Below are 19,217 nucleotides of genomic sequence, written 5' to 3'. Positions count from 1 at the left end.
TTTAAAAAATGACTTGAAATAGTGTCCCTGTTGCACTGTTGCAATATATGGAAATGGCAACAAATTCAACCACAACCTAATCTCCCAAAGAGAAATGAAATAATGATCAGATAATCGTTTTTAATATTATGCCGGTGTAGAGTGAACTAAAACACAAGGACTTCTATGATTCTGGGGATGGGTTTACACAGAGTTAACAACTATGAGTATATCCCTGGACATGTGCTTCTCGACAGGGCTTTGTTTTCTCAAGGTTGCCTTTTCCTGCATAAAGCACTTCCATCACTGTCTGCTGTGAGATTTACCATTTCATTGCTCTGAAGAACTCTGAAAAATTATTCACAGGAAAACCAGGTATAACAAACTACGAAATGTAAAGCAATATTGTTTAAAGGTCCTATAGTCAAGCGACATTCTTTGCCCTCGCTGAGATCTGTGACATCCGGAACCTTGAATATGATATTGTGCATGTCTGGAGTGCTTTGCACACTGAGGTTAGGATCACAGGGTATGATGGGGTGCAGTGGTTATTAGTCGCAGTCCACTGGGCTGGGTAACAGCTGGAGACTATAGTTCAAATTCCACAATGCCATCTGTGGGAATTTAAATCAGATCCATGATCTGGAATTAAAAAGCCAATCATTCAATAGAGATGACAACGTCAATGCTATTGTACCTTTGCAAACATCTATTTGGTTTTGAGCTGTGTTTAGGATCATTATCCTGTTGCAGAAGCCATCCTCTTCATTTTCAGCGTTTTTACAGATGGTGTGATGTTTGCCTCCAGAATTTGCTGGTATTTAATTGAATTAATTTTTCCCTCTACCAGTGAAATGTTCCTTGTGCCACTGGCTGCAACACAAGCCCACAGCATGACTGATCCATCCCTGTGCTTAACAGATGGAGAGGAATTCTTTTCATGAAATTCTGCACTTTTTTTCTCCAAACATACCGTTGCTCATTGTGGCCAAAAGGTTCTATTTTAACTTCATCAGTCCACAGGAATTGTTTCCAAAATGCATCAGGCTTGTTTGGCCGAGGCACAGCGACAACTCGCTGAAACCTCCTCTTATTTACCCCTCGAACATGACCCCACTAACGAACACCAGGCCATTGTCTCCCACACCATCACCAATCTTATCAGCTTTGGGGATCTCCCATCCACTGCCACCAACGTCATAGTTCCCACACCCCGCACTTCCTGTTTCTACCTCCTACCCAAGATCCATAAACTGCCTGTCCAGGTAGACCATTGTTTCAGCTTGTTCCTGCCCTACCAAACTCATTTCTGCATACCTTGACACTGTTTTGTCCCCCCATGTCCAATCCCTTTCCATCTATGTTCTTGACACTTCTCATGCCCTGGATTTTTTTTAATGATTTCAAAGTTCCCTGGCTCCCATCATCTTATTTTCACCAAGGATGTCCAGTCCCTATATACTTCCATCCCCCACCAGGAAGGTTTCAAAGCTCTCCGTTTCATTTTGGATTCCAGACCCAACCAGTTCCCCTCTACCAGCACTCTCCTTCATCTAGTTGAATTGGTCCTTACGCTTAATAATTTCTCCTTTGGCTCCTCTCACTTCTTTCAAACGAAAGGTGTAGCCATGACCACCCATATGGGTCCCAGCTATGCCTGCCTTTTTGTTGGCTATAAGCAACAGTCCATGTTCCAAGCCTATACTGGTATCCGTCCCCCACTTTTCCTTTGCTACATTGACGACTGCATTGGCGCTGCTTCCTGCATGCATGCTGAGCTTGTTGACTTCATTAACTTTGCCTCCAACTTCCACCCTGCCTTCAGATATACCTGGTCCATTTCCGACATCTTCCTCCCCTTCCTTGATCTGTCTGTCTCTATCTGTGGAGACAGCTTATCTACTGATGTCTAATATAAGCCCACAGACTCTCACAGCTACCTGGACTATTCCTCTTCCCACCCTGTTACTTGTAAAAATGCCATCCTCTTCTCTCAATTTCTCTGTCTCCGCCGCATCTGCTCTCAGAATGAGGCTTTACATTCCAGTACAAAGGAGTTATCTTCCTGTTTTAAAGAAAGGGGCTTCCCTTCCTCCACCATCAACTCTGCCCTCAAATGCATCTCTCCCATTTCACGCACATCTGCTGTCACCCCATCCTCCCGCCACCCCACTCGGGATAGGGTTCCTCTTGTCCTCAACTGCTACCCCACCAGACTCCGTGTCTAACATATAATTCTCCGTAACTTCCGCCATCTCCAATGAGATCCCACCACCAAGCACATCTTTTCCTCCCCCCCCCCATTTCTGCTTTCGCAGGGATTGCTCCCTACGCGACTCCCTTGTCCACTCATCCCCCCATCCCTTCCAACCGATCTCCTCCCGACACTTATCCTTGTAAGCAGAACAAGTGCTACAACTGCCCGTACACTTTCTCCCTCACCACCATTCAGGGCCCCAGACAGTCCTTCCAGGTGAGGCAACACTTCACCTGTGAGTCGGCTGGTGTGATATACTGCCTGGTGCTCCCGGTGCGGCCCTCAATATATTGGTGAGACCCGATACAGACTGGGAGACTGTTTCACTGAACACTTATGCTCTGTCTGACAGAGGAAGCAGGATCTCCCAGTGGCCATACATTTTAATTTCACGTCCCATTCCCATTCCAATATGTCAATTCATGGCCTCCTCTACTGTCGAGATGAAGCCACACTCAGGTTGGAGGAACAACACCTTATATTCCTTCTGGGTAGCCTCCAACCTGATGGAATGAACATTGATTTCTCTAACTTCCATTAATGCCCCTCCTTCCCTTCTTACCCCATCCATATATAAAAATATATAAAATCTTTTCTCTCTCTTTCCCTCTCACAATAACTCCTTGCCTGTTCTCCATTTTCCTTTGGTGCTCCCCTCCCCTTTTCTCATCCTATGATACTCCCCCTTCTCCAGCCTTGTATCCCTTTTGCCAATCAACTTCCCAGCTCTTAGCTTCATTCCTCCCCCTCCAATCTTCTCCTATCATTTCACATCTCCCCCTCTCACTCCCACTTTCAAATCTCTACGATCTCTTTTTTCCATTAGTCCTAATGAAGGGTCTTGACCTGAAACGTTGACTGTGCTTCTTTCTATTGATGCTGCCTGGCCTGCTGCGTTCTACCTGCACTTCGTGTGTGAGGCTTGTTTAGATGTTCCTTTGCAAACTTCTTACTCTGAATTTTGTGGTGAGGATGCAGGGAAGATTTTCTTCTGATGACTCTTCCATGAAGGTCATATTTGTGCAGGTGTCACTGCACAGTAGAACAGTGCACCACCACTCCAGAGCCTGCTAAATCTTCCTGAACATCATTTGCAGTCAAACGGGGGTTTTGATTTGCCTTTCTAGCAATCCTACGAACAGTTCTCTTGGAAAGTTTTCTTGGTCTTCCAGACCTCAACTTGATCTCCACTGTTCCTGTTAACTGCCATTTCTTAATTACATTACGAACTGAGGAAACGGCTACCTAAAAATGCTTTGCTATCTTCTTATAGACTTCTCCTGCTTTGTGGGCATCATTTATTTTAATTTTCAAAGTGCTAGGCAGCTGCTTAGAGGAGCCCATGGCTGCTGATAGTTGGGAGAAGGTTTGAGGAGTCAGGGTATTTATAAATACCTTTAACCCTGCCTTAAACCCTGCCTCCCATATATCCCCCCCACCTTAAATTCCTCCATATACCTGTCTAGTAGTCTCCTAAATTTCACTAGTGTATCTGCCTCCACCACTGACTCAGGCAGTGCGTTCCATGCACCAACCACTCTCTGAGTAAATAACCTTCCTCTAATACCCCCCTTGAACTTTCCACCCCTTACCTTAAAGCCATGTCCTCTTGGACTGAGCAGTGGTGCCCTGAGGAAGAGGCACTAGCTGTCCACTCTGTCTATTCCTCTTAATATCTTGTATACCTCTATCATGTGTCCTCTCATCCTCCTCCTCTCCAAAGAGTAAAGCCCTAGCTCCCTTAATCTCTGATCATACTGCATACTCTCAAAACCAGGCAGCATCCTGGTAAATCTCCTCTGTACCCTTTCCAATGCTTCCACATCCTTCCTGTAGTGAGGCGACCAGTACTGGACACAGTACTCCAAGTGTGGCCTAACTAGAGTCTTATAGAGCTGCATCATTACCCCGCGACTTTTAAACTCTATCCCTTGACTTACAAAAGCTAACACCACATAAGCTTTCTTAACTACCCTATCTGCCTGTGAGGCAACTTTCAGGGATCTGTGGACATGTACCCCCAGATCCCCCTGCTCCTCCACACTTCCAAGTATCCTGCCATTTACTTTGTACTCTGCCTTGGAGTTTGTCCTTCCAAAGTGTACCACCTCACACTTCTCCGGGTTGAACTCCATCTGCCCCTTCTCAGCCTGCTTCTGCATCCTATGTCTCTCTGCAATCTTTGACAATGCTCTACACTATCCACACCACCACCAACCTTTGTGTTGTCTGCAAACTTGCCAACCCACCCTCCTACCCCCACATCCAGGTTGTTAATAAAAATCACGAAAAGTAGGGGTCCCTGAACCGACCCTTGTGGGACACCACTAGTCACAACCCTCCAATCTGAATGTACTCCCTCCACCACGACCCTCTGCCTTCTGCAGGCAAGCCAATTCTGAATCCACATGGCCAAACTTCCCTGGATCCCATGCCTTCTGACTTTCTGAATAAGCCTACCGTGTGGAACCTTATCAAATGCCTTACTAAATTCCATGTAGATCACATCCACTGCACTACCCTCATCTATATGCCTGGTCACCTCTTCAAAGAACTCTATCAGACCTGTTAGACATGATCTGCCCTTCACAAAGCCATGCTGACTGTCCCTGATCAGACCATGATTCTCTAAATGCCCATAGATCTTATCTCTAAGAATCTTTTCCAACAGCTTTCCCACCGCAGACGTAAGGCTCACTGGTCTATAATTACCCAGACTATCCCTACTAACTTTTTTTGAACAAGTGGACAACATTCGCCTCCCTCCAATCCTCCGGTACCATTCCCGTGGACAACGAGGACATAAAGATCCTAGCCAGAGGCTCAGCAATCTCTTCCCTCGCCACATGGAACAGCCTGGGAAATATTCTGTCAGGCCCGGGGGACTTATCCGTCCTAACGTATTTTAACAACTCCAACACCTCTTCTCCCTTAATATCAACATGCTCCAGAACATCAGCCTCACTCGTATTGTCCTCACCGTCATCAAGTTCCCTCTCATTGGTGAATACTGAAGAAAAGTATTCATTGAGAACCTCGCTTACTTCCACAGCCTCCAGGCACATCTTCCCAACTTTATCTCTAATCAGTCCTACCTTCACTCCTGTCATCATTTTGTTCTTCACATTATTAAAGAATGCCTTGGGGTTTTCCTTTATCCTACTCGCCAAGGCCTTCTCATGCCCCCTTCTTGCTCTCCTCAGCCCCTTCTCAAGCTTTGAAACTTGCATCACCTGGCCTTTCCTAACGTTGACTGTGAACAAGCCATAGCCTTAACAAGCTAATTAAGGTCTGAGACCTTGGTAAGTTATCTGAGAGCTCAAATCTCTTGGGGTGCCCAAACATTTGCATGGTGCTCCTTCCTTTTTTTCCCGCTCTAAAAGTGTACAAATATAATACACTAACCTTGCTTAAAATGTTGAAAAGAATGTTTCAGCTTTAACTTCTGGAGATCAGTTCATCTTCTACTCACTTAACTATTCACAATAACAGAAATTTTGACCAGGGGTGCCCAAACGTTTGCATGCCACTGTATATAGGTCAGCACAATATCACAGGCGGAACAGAAGGTACTGTGTTGTACGGTTCTATGTTCATTTGTCTGTCTTGGGCTATCTTAAGTCAAGAATGGTAAGTGGCAGAAAAGTATCTCCAAAGAATAAAGAGAAAAAATAATTTATAAAATTGGGTAAACTAAACTTAAATGAATAAAGTGTCCAGGATGATTGTGAAAGTGAATATGGAGTTTGAAAACTCTGCTACAATGGGAGTTGACATTTAGACATTATGGATGGAATGCATGCTCTAATTGATTAAGTGCATCTGAAACAGTGTACTGTTTGAATTTTATTCCAAAAATGCACACAATTGGCCAAAAGCCACTTCCACAATAAGATTTTACATCATTTCAGTGTTCCAATACAATCCACTTCTCTTAAAGAAATTATTTGGAACCTGGGCATTTTGTTATCCTTAAGCAGAATGGCCCTTGCTGCTATTTTTTCTTTAACCAACATTTTCATTATAGACTAGTCTTTTATGTTGGGTTCATTCTCGGATAAAATATTAGATATTAGATTATACACAGAATCCAGTCCCAGCTGCCTTCTACCACAGTAAATCCAGTCACAATCCGTAATTTAAAAGAACATTGCCCAGAAATTGCATTTTGTTATGCTTGTTTCATATCCTTAAAATGGTCGAAATAAAGATAAATTTTAGGTTCTGATTCTGAGCCAGGTTATTTTTTAGGCTTCATTAGCAGCTCCCTTGTTTTGCAATGTGTTAATGAATGGTTATTTCATATGCTCCCTGGAAAAGTAGGCTCTACAGAGCAGAGCACAAGCCAGGCCTATGTTGCTCTGAATACTTTGTTGTTGCTGTGGTTCAAGCCCGTGACCACAATTAAAAACTAAAACATATTGGAGTGCTAAGTTGCATAAATGCTTCTTCCAGTATCTATAACAGTCTCATCCAGCAAATACTTACAGTGAGAATGGTGCATAAAATTCTTTTTATTTTAATAGCCAAGCTGCTAGTGCAAGTGCGACAGATATCAGCAGCTTGTCCAGATAGTGTAAATAATGCCAGAGTGGGACTGGCCTTGGGCTTCCAGGGTCAGGTGCCTGCAGTCTGTGTGCTGCTGTATTATACACTCAGAAATGCACCATAACTAATTCCTTGGCCAAAGTGCAAAGATCCCAGAAAATTCTCTGAAAGAATGAATGAAAACTAAACTAATGCCCTTTGGCTGAAACCATGCTGCAAACAATATTTATAGTTTAAAACTTGAATTAGGAGTGGGAGCTTGCTGTTCAGGGGCAGCAAGTCTAATACTGCTGTGTAACTTCAAAGCCTTGCAGCATGATAAGGAGGCAGGCAGCCAAAAATTTCCAACGGAGCAAACTTTATGCCAAGGATGTTTGTAACAATGTCTGGGAGCATTCATCCAGAATTGCTTAATCAGTTACCATATTCTGTATAGTTTCAAATCTATGACTGAATTGTTAATTTACGTTTCCAAATAGGAAATGACTGCTACTAACAAATCTTGTTATTTTCACTTTGGATTCATCCACCAATGACACAAAGGCACTAGAACAATAATTTCCAAAGTTCATGTCCCATAAAATTCAAATAGGGCAAACTAGCACATAAAATCTATAATGGGACTGAGGTCCCTGAGATGTCTAGTGCTTGGGCAGGTTTGTCATTCCAGATTTAGGCCACCAAAGAGCTGACTGTGGCAGGCAGTGAACAAACTGGTGAAAGAAGCCAGGCACTGAAGACAGCCCTGCTCAGCAGTGAGTATTACAATGTCTCTAGTATGTCTGCCAACTTCATCCTATTATGTATTTAAAAGCAGCTAGGGAAAAAAAAAATCACTATGTTTGTTAAGTCAATCAAGAATTGAGTACTTTACACCTTACATTATTGATGCTAGTATGGCCCCTCATGCAATCTTACAATATAACCTTAAATTTCACCATATATTCATTTAACATGAAATGAACCCTGCATGTTCATGTTACTGGACCTGCTACGATTTGTGAGAAAATGTGGGGAAGACTGTGAAGTCCTCAAAAGGGAGCCTTAGTGGGTAATTCTTTAAAGCTCACAGTAAGTCTCCTTTGTATCTTAGTAGTATCCTAATTTAGGAAGGAAGTATGACTTTGTTCAGTAACATTTGCTGACAGTATATACTGAAGTCCTCTACAATGCCACAGCATCTTGTGAAAATTATGTGACAATAACTCAATGGAATACCACTGGAATACTTATTTATCAAGGTGTCCTGGGCATTAAGCTACACTTCAATACACAGACCACCATGTTGCTCACAACCTCTCTCCATAGACTGTACACTCAGAGACCACTTTATTATGAACAAATTAATGCAAATATCTGATCAGCCAATCAAATGGCAGCAACTCAATGCATAAAAGTATGCAGACATGCAGCCAAGAGTTCACTTGTTGTTCAGGCGAAACAACAGAATGGGGAAGAAATATGATCTAAGTGACTTTGACCGTGGAATGATTGTTAGTGCCAGACGGGGTGGTTTGAGTATCTCAGAAACCGCAGATCTCCCGGGATTTTCACACACAACAGCCCCTAATGTTTACAGAGAATGGTGTGAGAAATAAAAAAACATCCAGTACTTGGTAGTTCTGTGGGTAAAAACATCTTGTTAATGAGTCAGGTCAGAGGAAAATGGCCAGATTGGTTCAAGCCAACTCAACATGTCAGTTACAATAAGATACATTGTAATATAATGTAGTGTTCATGGGTTCAGGGACCGTTCATATGTGGAGGGGAAGAAGCTGTTCCTAAACAATGGGTGTGTGTCTTCAGGCTCTTTCAACTCTTCCCTGATAGCAGTAGTAAGAAGAAGACAACTTACTGAGGAATTACAAAGATATGATGCTAGTAAATGTGTACATGATGTTTTGCAGCAATTATTTGTAATTTGTGGATGTTTATTTAGCACTGTACTCTTTCTATCAAAGGCCCAATAGTTATCAAAAAATAATAACCTCTGCAGAGTAAGTAATGTACTATGCTAAAGACAAGCAATGGCCAAGTCTGGGGGAGATAAAACAGAATTGGTAGTCACACAACTGGCCTATTACCTTCACATCTGAGATGAACAACTCAATAAATCTGTCAAAAATATTGATCATGATGTTTCACACCAACCAGAGAGTTTTTAATTGCTTCTTGTTTTAAATATTCAGCTATCACCCAATTCTCACCCACACCAATACAATCCACATGTGAAGTTATCTAAAAAATTTAGAGAACTGGCAGTATGAACATAGGCTCATAAACACTTGCCACTCATAGGTCAAACATTTAAATTACCTTACCACCTGGACCCTTGCAGTTTTGTCTGGCTTACACAGGGAGAATATATTCCTCATGCTACCCATTCCAGCCATGCTGATAAGGTTGATCCACTCTGAACCAGATGGATGGTGTGAGCTGATGCTGTGACAACATGGAAGTAATCATCAGCACTTCTATCAGGTACAAGGACTACACCTCAGTACTGCACACCGATCCGAGCTTTCTTTAGACGATCAACGCTTAAGACTACTTTTTCTGACAGTGGACCTGGAACTCAGATACCAAGTAACAACAAAGATTTATAGACGATCTGCCCTGGCTACAGCTGCCTTCTCACACAAAAAAGTCCACTAACTGCAACTGCAGTACTACTCTGCTGCCTGACATTATTAATGTTCCTGATTATCCAAATAGCAACTAAACCCACTTATCAAAACAAAGCTGTTATTGCTTTTCTTGATGATGGGTCACAACCCTAACAGTTTAGCATTCGATATTTTCTCCAATTACAAACAGTAGAAATCTATTCTATACTGGAGCACTTGTTTTAAACGATATGCCAGTTGCTCAGTGGTCAGAGTCACAGAAGCCATGGTCAACAAGAAATGCACAGATGGTTGGAGAAGCTGCTCAGACATTAGAGAGAGTGATCTGTACCTTCTCATATAACCTTTGCTCTTGAGCAACCTCCATTATAATTAAATATATAATAAATACCACAATAGATACAGAAGAGTAATACTTCTGTAAAATGATAATAAAATAAAAGAAATCAATATGAATTTATTTAGTTATTCATATTCTGACTCAATAATGCTCTCCACAGTGTTCCAAGAAGCTTGTGAAAGCTTTGGTACTTTTTAAAGCAGATTCAAGACCATGTTGTCTTCCATAAATCCAAAACAACAGATAAAATTCTCAAATAAAAGCATATTTGCAAAACTTGCTCAAAAAGTATGTTTTTTAACTCTCTTCTTCCATCATATCTACTACGCTGACACTCCTTTCCCTGTCCTCTCATTAGTTGGTAATTTGTTTAAATACATTCTACTATACAAGTATTTGCCTTTGTTCTCCTAAAATTTAAGATAAAATCTGAAACAACACTAACCTATCTACTCTGGCAGGGTTATGAAAGGAGAAAAGCAAAATGTAATGCATCTAGAAAATATTATTCAATCACAATAATGTAACACATCAAACACAGGCATCATTTAAGTGTTGTAATTATGGCTCTTCTCTAAGTTAACCTGCTAAGCAAGTGATGACGGCAAGTTGAAGCAATATTTTGAAGATGTATTTAACATGGTCCTTTTCTCTAGTAAGATGTTGCTTTAGGCTGCTGAAATACTTTTGGGCAACATTTGTTTTGTACAAGGTTGGCTATTAGAAATTTAGAAAGGGTGAGCCTTGAGAGGGTTACATTGTGTTACTGATTCATCTTATTCACAAGTACTAAACGGGCATGCATGCTCTTGGAATTTCTGTTTATGTTACCCCATGAAGAGGACATTAATGATCTTCAAGGGCTGCAAAACGAGGGACAAGAGCACAAGAGCTGTTACAGCAAGTAACCTACCATCATACCTAGACTCTACAGAGCTAGAGCATGTTAACTGGCTCCATAACCACAGAGAGACAGCTGTGTAACCGTGAAATGAAAACTTGAAACTAGCACCAGAACTGCATGATGCAGGGACTGTAAGCCACCACAGCTCTTGAATATCTGTATCTCAGCTGCTTCAAATCAGTGCCAGTCAATTTACTGAACACTCACAGATTGCAGGCCATTAATGTCTTGGAGATTTGTGAGAGGAAATTGAGCAAAAGTTGAAAAGGTTGATGAGGATCAGGAGAAGCAGATGACCACTGTTTAACAGCAATATGAGCTACTGGAGTGCATAATGCAGTAAACCATTAAGGAGAACCTCTCTCGATCAAATCCAGACTTGAGCTCAGCACCAAATGATTCAGTCCTCAGGCCTACCATATTAATGCCCCTAAATTATACAACATATTTATATTAATGATTATGTAGATTCACAATAGAGTAACATCTTTTAGTTCACTGGGTAGTAGCTCCACCACTGATTTTGTTAAATTGCACATAGTTCATATCTAACAAAATAGCTTTTGTGTAGGCACTAATGCTTGTCTTGTGTGGGTCTTTACTAGTCTAAATGTTGTCCCCATGTGGCTACATTGCTATACAATGAGACATGAAAGGCTGCTGAACTTCCATGGAGGGATTTTGGTAGGAGCATAGTGCCTAGTGGAGGAGGATGTCTGGCCAAGGTAGCATGCAAGCAAGCTGCATGACAGCACTGACGTTACTACTTCAGAGGCTGCTGCGTGAGCAGGCACGCTGTCACGCTGAGAGAAGACAGTCAATGACTTTTAGGGAACTGTTCCCCAGCACTGAAACTGCTCTGTGCAAAGTTCCAGTTCTAGATACTCTTCCATACTTTATTAGCCAGCAGGATAGTGGACCACAAGGCTAAGACACTAGAAATATGAGTCTCTACTTAAGGAGAAAGTTGAACCCAGAGCCTGGAAGCGCTCACTGCATGTTTAATATAATGGTCTCATTGCCGTACACCAAGAAACATAAGTTGGATTTCTCCTTACTTACTGATTTTGTGATGCTGAAGCCCTCAGTTAAAGGGCTATGTGGGTTACATAAGAAATAGGCAGTTAGAAGGTCCAGGGTTGGACACTGGCGATTTATATAGCTTAAAAAAGCTGTTTTCAGTTGAAGAAGTTAAGTGTGTTCCCAATGATATAAGGGTAGTCCTAGATGAAAAGGATGCTGCTACCTTGAGGGAGTCTGCTGGGTTAGCAGACAAGGTTGTCTTAACCCACAAGGTTGAGTTTACTCTGAAGGGGAGTTGCCCAGAGAGTAACTGGGAGGATCAGGGGAACTTAGCATTTGAAAAAGGGACTGGTATTGAAAGCCTAGGAGAGGCAGATGTCCCGTTTGCCTGTGTTCAGGATGTGAAGGTACCTGTGGAGTCACAGGATACTGAACCTAGTGTTGAAGCTCAGGAAAAGTCTGAGGTATCTGATTTAGTTGAAAAGGAAAGCAATCCTTTTGGGTCAGATAGATAAAAAACACAAAATGCTGGCAGAACTCAGCAGGCCAGACAGCATCTATGGCAGGAGGTAATAATGACGTTTCGGGCCGAAACCCTTCATCAGGAGTGCTCGGCCCGAAACGTCGTTATTACCTCCTCCCATAGATGCTGTCTGGCCTGCTGAGTTCTGCCAGCATTTTTTTTAATTTATTTCCAGCATCTGCTGATTCACTCGTGTTGGGTCAGATAGACTTGGTTCAGTGAAGTAAGGGTTAACCATGGCACCGGGAGAAAGTGAGAATTCTCAGTCACTTGTTTTAAAAGTTAGTAATGAGATGAAAGCTGGTGATGTGAATATTATTGAAGGGAAATGGAAAAGTATTGTTCCTAGACTTTTGAATAAAGAAAATTTAAAGTTGGGTTTGGTTTCAGAACTGTTAATTAAAGTGAAGGGACTGTTAACTAAACAATGGCTTAACAAGGTGCCTGTGAGTCAATTACAGTTTGTTTTGGAATTTAAGGATAAACAACTTGATGTTGTTCAAGGATGTGAGTTGAAGAGGCAGAACTTAAAGTGTTGTTTTGACCAAGAGGGATCACCTGCAGATGTGAAATGAGAAACTAACAGAATTAAAGATCCTGAAGATGAAATTAATGACCTGCTTAAAATTAATGAGTGGTTTGGAAGTTCAGCAAATGGGCTTAGTTTGGAAAACATTGGTGATAAGATAGCTCCTGTGAAAGGAGACTGTGAAGGCCTATTCCAAGCTGGTGAGCATGCTAACCACGTGAGAGTTAAGTGGAAAAAAGGCAAGGGTTGACCAAATGCCACTTTGAATAACAGGATCTGGTTTTGCGGGAATTTGATTGTTTTTGAACAAAGCATGTGAATAACATGTGAACAACATCATGGAAGATTGAATGTTAAGTTTGAAAGTAAAATAGAGATTCGTATTTGCACAAACTTCTGTAATGTACCACAGTATAATCACACATGTATTGATTCACACTTTGTAATATACACCTAAGCTAAGAACATAATCCCTTGGTATTTTTGGCTAACATGAAAAATAAAAATAGGAGTTTATTAAGTTGGAGTCTGTTGTTACAGGAATTCGATATTAAAATACAATGTAAAGGGGAGTGATAATATAATTGCTGATCGTTTATCTAGATGTTAATTTGAAAGTGTATCTGTATTATTCTTGTAGTTAAGACCTCTTCTGTATTTTTGTTAAACTCTGTAATTTAGTAACATGCTTTATTAGTTAATTTTCACTCTGGTGAAAATTTCCAGAAGGATGGGGGTGTTATGAGTGATGAACAGACTTGATGGTCAATGGGGTGCAGAGTTAACCATTCCCAACCCCCCTCCTGAGAACTACGAACAATTGCTGTTGCTATGCTGTTCATGAGAGAGAGAGAGAGAGATGAAGCCCAGGCAAGAACATTTGCTACAGATAAGAGAAGGGAGAGAGACTGTTGATTTACTGTATTATGACTCTTCCTGGATTGTTTACCTTCCACTATAAGGACTTTACTTTGCTTGTTAACATGCCTCAGGAGATAGCAGGAGTGGCCTGATTTGATGGACACGGTCATTCAGAGTTGATGGATAGCTGAGACTCTGTGAGTGGGGATAAAAAGACAGGTCTGGAGAGACACCCTTCAAACACACCAGTGGACACTGACTGAGTGTCAGGAACCCACAGGAAAGGTGGGAGTTTCAGAGACCGAAGCAGGAGATCAGTCAGTAAAGCTCACAGTGTTACAGCAGGGCTGGAGGGGACTTGTGTGTGTGTCCACTTATGCCAGAGTGACGAGTCAACCACAGAAGAATGGTCTAGCTGAAGACCAGAGGGGTCATAACTGAATGGCCACAACGATACGACGGATTAAGAAAGCCACAAAAGGTTTGCCTGCTGCAGCAGTTGCTGTTACATCTTGCTCACTCCCTCTCTCTCTCCAACGATTTCAATACAACAACCATAACTACTTCAGCATTTATGAACTGAACTCTATACTTTCCTATGACAATTCATTTACCCCTAGACATCGATAGAGCTTGTTTATTATTGATTATTATTATTCCTACACTTTTAGGTTTATTACTGCTAACTTGTTTTATATGTATATTTGCATTTTTGATATTGTATTGTGTAGTTTACTAATAAACACCTTTCGTTTGGTACCACCAGACTCCAATGGATTCTTCTTTCTCTGCTGGTCAGACACCCAGTTACAGGGTACGTAACATCTATGAGATCCCCTCTCATTCTTCTGAATTCCAGAGAGCATAGTCCTAGGCGACTCAATCTCTCCTCATAGGTTAACCCCTTCACCCCTAGGATCAACCTGGTGAACCTCCTCTAAACTGCCTCCAAAGGCAGTATATCCTTCCTCAAGTATGGAGACCAGAACTGCACACAGTGCTCCAGGTGCGGCCTCACCAGTACCCTGTATAGTTGCAGCATGACCTCCCTGCTCTTGAATTCAATCCTTCTAGCAATGAAGGCCAGCATTCTGTTTGCTTTCTTAAAAACCTGTTGTACCTGCAAGCCAACTTCTCGCGATTCATGAACAAGCACTCCCAAGTCCCTCTACACAACAGCATGCTGCAATCTTTCACCACTTAAATAATAATCTGCTCCTCTATTATTCCTTCCAAAGTGGATTATCTCACATTTACCAACGTTGCATTCCATCTGCCAGACATTGGCCCACTCACTTTATCTATCTATATCCCTCTGCAGATGCTTCACATCCTCTGTACAATTTGCTTTTCCACTCAGTTTAGTATCATCAGCAAATTTTGCTATGCTACACTCAGCCCCCTCTTCCAAATTATCAATGTAAATGGTAAACAGCTGTGAGCCCAGCACCGACCCCTGTGGCACCCCACTCACCACAGACTGGCAACCGGAGAAACACCTATTTATATCAACTCTCTGCCTTCTATTGGTTAACCAATCCACTATCCATGCCAATACACTTCCTCTGACTCCATGCAGCCATATCTTATTTATAAGTCTCTTGTGCGGCACCCTATTGAACGCCTTCTGGAAATCCAAGTATACAACATCCACCTGTTCTCCTCTATCCACTGCACTCATTATGTCCTCAACAACTCCAGTAAGTTTGTCAAACAGGACCTGCCCTTTCTGAATCCATGCTGCTTCAGCCTAATGAAACCACTCCTCTCTAAATGTTTCGCTACTTCTTCCTTAATGACAGCTTCAAGCATTTTCCTCACTACAGATGTTAAGCTAACTGGCTTGTAGTTACCCGGCTTTGCCATTCATTATCTGCCTGCTTTACAGTTAAACCTTTAAGATGAATGGCAGCTGGTTAGGAGATCTTACCATCTGATGGACAGAAGACCGCTCTCCTGCTGACCTCTTTGCTGAAAACTTAAAAACAGGGTTTGAAAATCACATTTTTCATGTAGCTTCTTAAATGCCTATCATTTTCCATAGTGCTGTGATAGATGCCAGGAGCCAATGTGCATTTAAATGAGGTCTGTTACATAGCTGTAATTGGCATCAGAAGCAAGGATGGGAATTTTTCTATTTTGTTCTAATTAATAATGTTGAGATATCTTGGACATGTCATTCTGTCCAGGTGATCATGTGAGCCCTTCAATATCAACCTAAATCCTGCTACAAAAACACAAAGAAAGACATTTCTATCTAATTTTAGGGGTAGGAGCAGCAAGGCTGTTTAGCAATTAGAACCTACATCACAGAACCATTACTATGAAACATCCAGCACTGATGGAAAATGTCCCTCATTTAAATTTTATACACTTAAGATATGATTCTGATTGTTTACTGCAGCTTTCAGGACATCTTATTCAATTCCTCATTTGCTGGGACATCACTGTGCCATTGTCCTCAAAGTTCAAAATGGCCTCCCCCATGCTTCATTCCAGTCTCTGAACTAAACTGTATAAGCCTACATTAAAGGGCTTTTGTTGTAATCCTACTACATTTCTTTTCCTGCTTTAATCCATTTCAGCTCTTTATCTTCCACTTTATTAGTGACAGTCTCACATGTTCAACTACCCCACTCCCTTTTTCCCCTCCTGTCAGGTCATTCTTCACCATGGTAATAGTACTTCCACTCAATTCTAATTTACAATAGTGCCCCACCTTTTAGAAATGCACAGATGTAAAAATTCCACTTTTAGGTAGGTTTGAAAAGTTGTCTCCCATTACTGTTTGGCTGCTCCCTTAATCTTTACATTTTCCAGAGATTTATGTGTCCACATTTGAAACAGAAACTTGTCATATTGTAATTACTCCTTGTTTTCAGCATCTCTACTGTAGGGAGAGTGCAATTACACAATGACAAGTTCATGTTGGCTGCTGTCACACACAGGAATTAAATATGGATCAAGCTGTTGTAAGGATGCTAATTTCTGAGCATTTCAGAAGCTCTATACATAGTATGTACATACTTGTTGGTGTTACAATGCTCAGATTCATTGAAAGCAACTTCATGAGTGATCTTCTCTGGCACAAGTGTGTTTCATGCAGATCTCCTAGGGGCAATGAATTGAAAGAAAGATTTGCCTCAAAAGGCCTTCTCAGGCAAAACTTTAAGGGAGGGATTTTGAGACCATTAGAAACTACTGGTTGCTTCCAGATCTTTAAGTGTTCTAGTAGGGTCCACAATCTACTTCCAACTTGTACTTGTCAGCCCTGTCCACAGTAGGTCTTATCTCTTGATCCTCAATAGCCAGATGATTTTTATTCCAGAATGGGTAGATGAGTTGCGGCTGAAATTCCTCAGCTGACGCCTGCAATTTGCGGAATGCATGACTGGATCTAAAGGTAGTTTGAAATTCCTCTTATCCACATGGTGTACTGATATCCTCCCTGCTGATTCTCTTGAAAGACTCTTTCAATATACCTCAGCCACGTCCACAATTTGACGTCAAAATCACACTTAATAGTCCTTGCGTATAAATAAGCAAGATGGAAACAAGGGAGAGAGAATTGGGTAATAGGTTGAAAAAAAATAAGAAAAACAGTTGTGGAACAAGGCTAAATAGAATGTGAGTGGTGCTATCTGTTCTCTAGAACAGGCCCTTTGGCCCACAATGCTATGCTGAACAGGTACTTACCTTAGAAATTACCCAGGGTCACCCACAGCCCTCTATTTTTCTAAGCTCCATGTATTTATCCAGGATTCTCTTAAAAGACCCTATCGTATCTGCCTCCACCACCATCATGGGCAGCCCATTCCACGCACTCACCACTCTCTGCGTAAAAAAACTTACCCTGACATCTCCTCTGTACCTACTTCCAAGCATCTTAAAACTGTGCCATCTCGTGATAGCCACTTCAGCCCTGGGAAAAAGCCTGTGACTGTCCACACGATCAATGTCTCTCATCATCTTATACACCTCTATCAGGCCACCTCTCACCCTCCGCCGCTGCAAGGAGAAATGGCCAAGTTCACTCAACCTATTCTCATAAGGCATGCTCCCCAATCTAGGCAACATCCTTGTAAATCTCCTCTGCACTCTTTCTATAGTTTCCACATCCTTCCTGTAGTGAGGCGACCAGAAATGAGCACAGTATCGCAAGTGGGGTCTGACCAGGGTCCTATATGGCTGCAACATTACCTCTCGGCTCTTAAACTCAATCCCACGGCTGATGAAGGCCAATACTGTGGCATTTTATAATTGATTTAAGAATGACCAATCAGAGCTTATTTGTTCTCAGTCAGCAATGAGAATAAAATCCTCCTTTTGTTATTGTTGAGAGTAATACATATATTCAGGCTCTTGCCACAGGAATTAAACTGAGAGGGTTCTCATAACATTTCAATGTATCTTTAAATATATTTACAGGTTATAGAAGTCACTTGAAACTCTGACATTTATGGTCCATCTCTAATTACTCTTGAACCTAGAAGGGAGGATAGGAAAAAGATTTAACCCCATTGATGGGTCTGGAACAATATTTAGGCCAATGTTGGTAAGATGGCAAATTTCTTTCTCCGAAGGGCCTTTGAGAACTGTCTTTAATAAAAAAACTTGTTTTCTGATCATCATTACTGTTCACCAGCTTTTTAATTCCATGTTTAGTCAATTATTTGCATCTAGATTCCCATTCATTTCTTAAGATCGCATAGCATAAGATTCAAACGCAGGTCTCTAGTTTGAGAGTCTAGGACAATGACATGAGTCTAATAATTGACCCACAATGCTATCATTTCCACTTTTAATCGCAAAGAGAGGAACACACTATACCTTTAACTGGTCAGGTTATCTCAGCAGAATATTTCTGTAGAATAATAAGTACCAGCAAAAAATTATGGATGGCAGCAGTTTAAAAAAAATTTTCTGACTATTTGTCGCCTGGTTTAGGGCATCATTTATAAATAGCTTTCTGGCAGGTCAGAGGAATAGGGAGACAAGATTGCAGTGAAATAAAATACTAAAATAATCTTAAGGCCAGATTGCCTAAAACCTTGACTTATGATACACTGCTTACAGTGACTAAATGATGCCGTGCCAAATAAAATAATGTTTAATGTAAGTCAAGGTAACTTGTTCTCCTATTGTATGGAGTTTCTAATAAAAAGATGTCAGCATATCAAGCTTAGCAAAAGGTATCCTCTGGTAAAATGCTGTTCATATGTAGCCCCAGATGCCAGTTTATGCTTGGCAGACAAACAGATGTGACTATGGTTGCTGGGGTTTGGCATGAACACTCATTGTCAATATGTAATATATACAAACGGACAGCGCATCAGCTGCACAATAGCAAAACAGGCCTTGAAGTGTCAAAACAGCACCAAAGTTGCAAGAAAAGTAAAGATCTGTGACAGCCAGTCCAGTGTCACAGTGAAAAAAGCCAAATGGAATTATAGTTCAACAGATCACAAAATACTGCCCAACAAACTTAGAGTTCACATCATCAAACAAATGAAATTATTGTCTAGGAAATTAAATTTCAGTAACATGTCTCTAAAATAACTTTCCTAATTTAAGGAGCTTTTGTAATGTAACACTGCGGCTATATTTTATATATATTCACAGTCAA

General features: G+C 41.3%; 1 protein-coding gene across 2 annotated transcripts in view; it reads right to left on the bottom strand.

Moving 5' to 3' along the window:
• gpatch2 (G patch domain containing 2) overlaps positions 1-19,217 on the bottom strand; it is a 279,190-nt gene that overhangs the window by 39,670 nt on the left and 220,303 nt on the right. The gene's annotated exons all lie outside the window — the stretch shown is intronic.

Source organism: Hypanus sabinus, chromosome 12 (assembly GCF_030144855.1).
Source record: "Hypanus sabinus isolate sHypSab1 chromosome 12, sHypSab1.hap1, whole genome shotgun sequence".
In the NCBI taxonomy this organism is placed as follows: Eukaryota; Metazoa; Chordata; class Chondrichthyes; order Myliobatiformes; family Dasyatidae; genus Hypanus; species Hypanus sabinus.
Note: the sequence above shows the minus strand (reverse complement) of the source record. Positions and strands in the feature narration are given on the sequence as shown.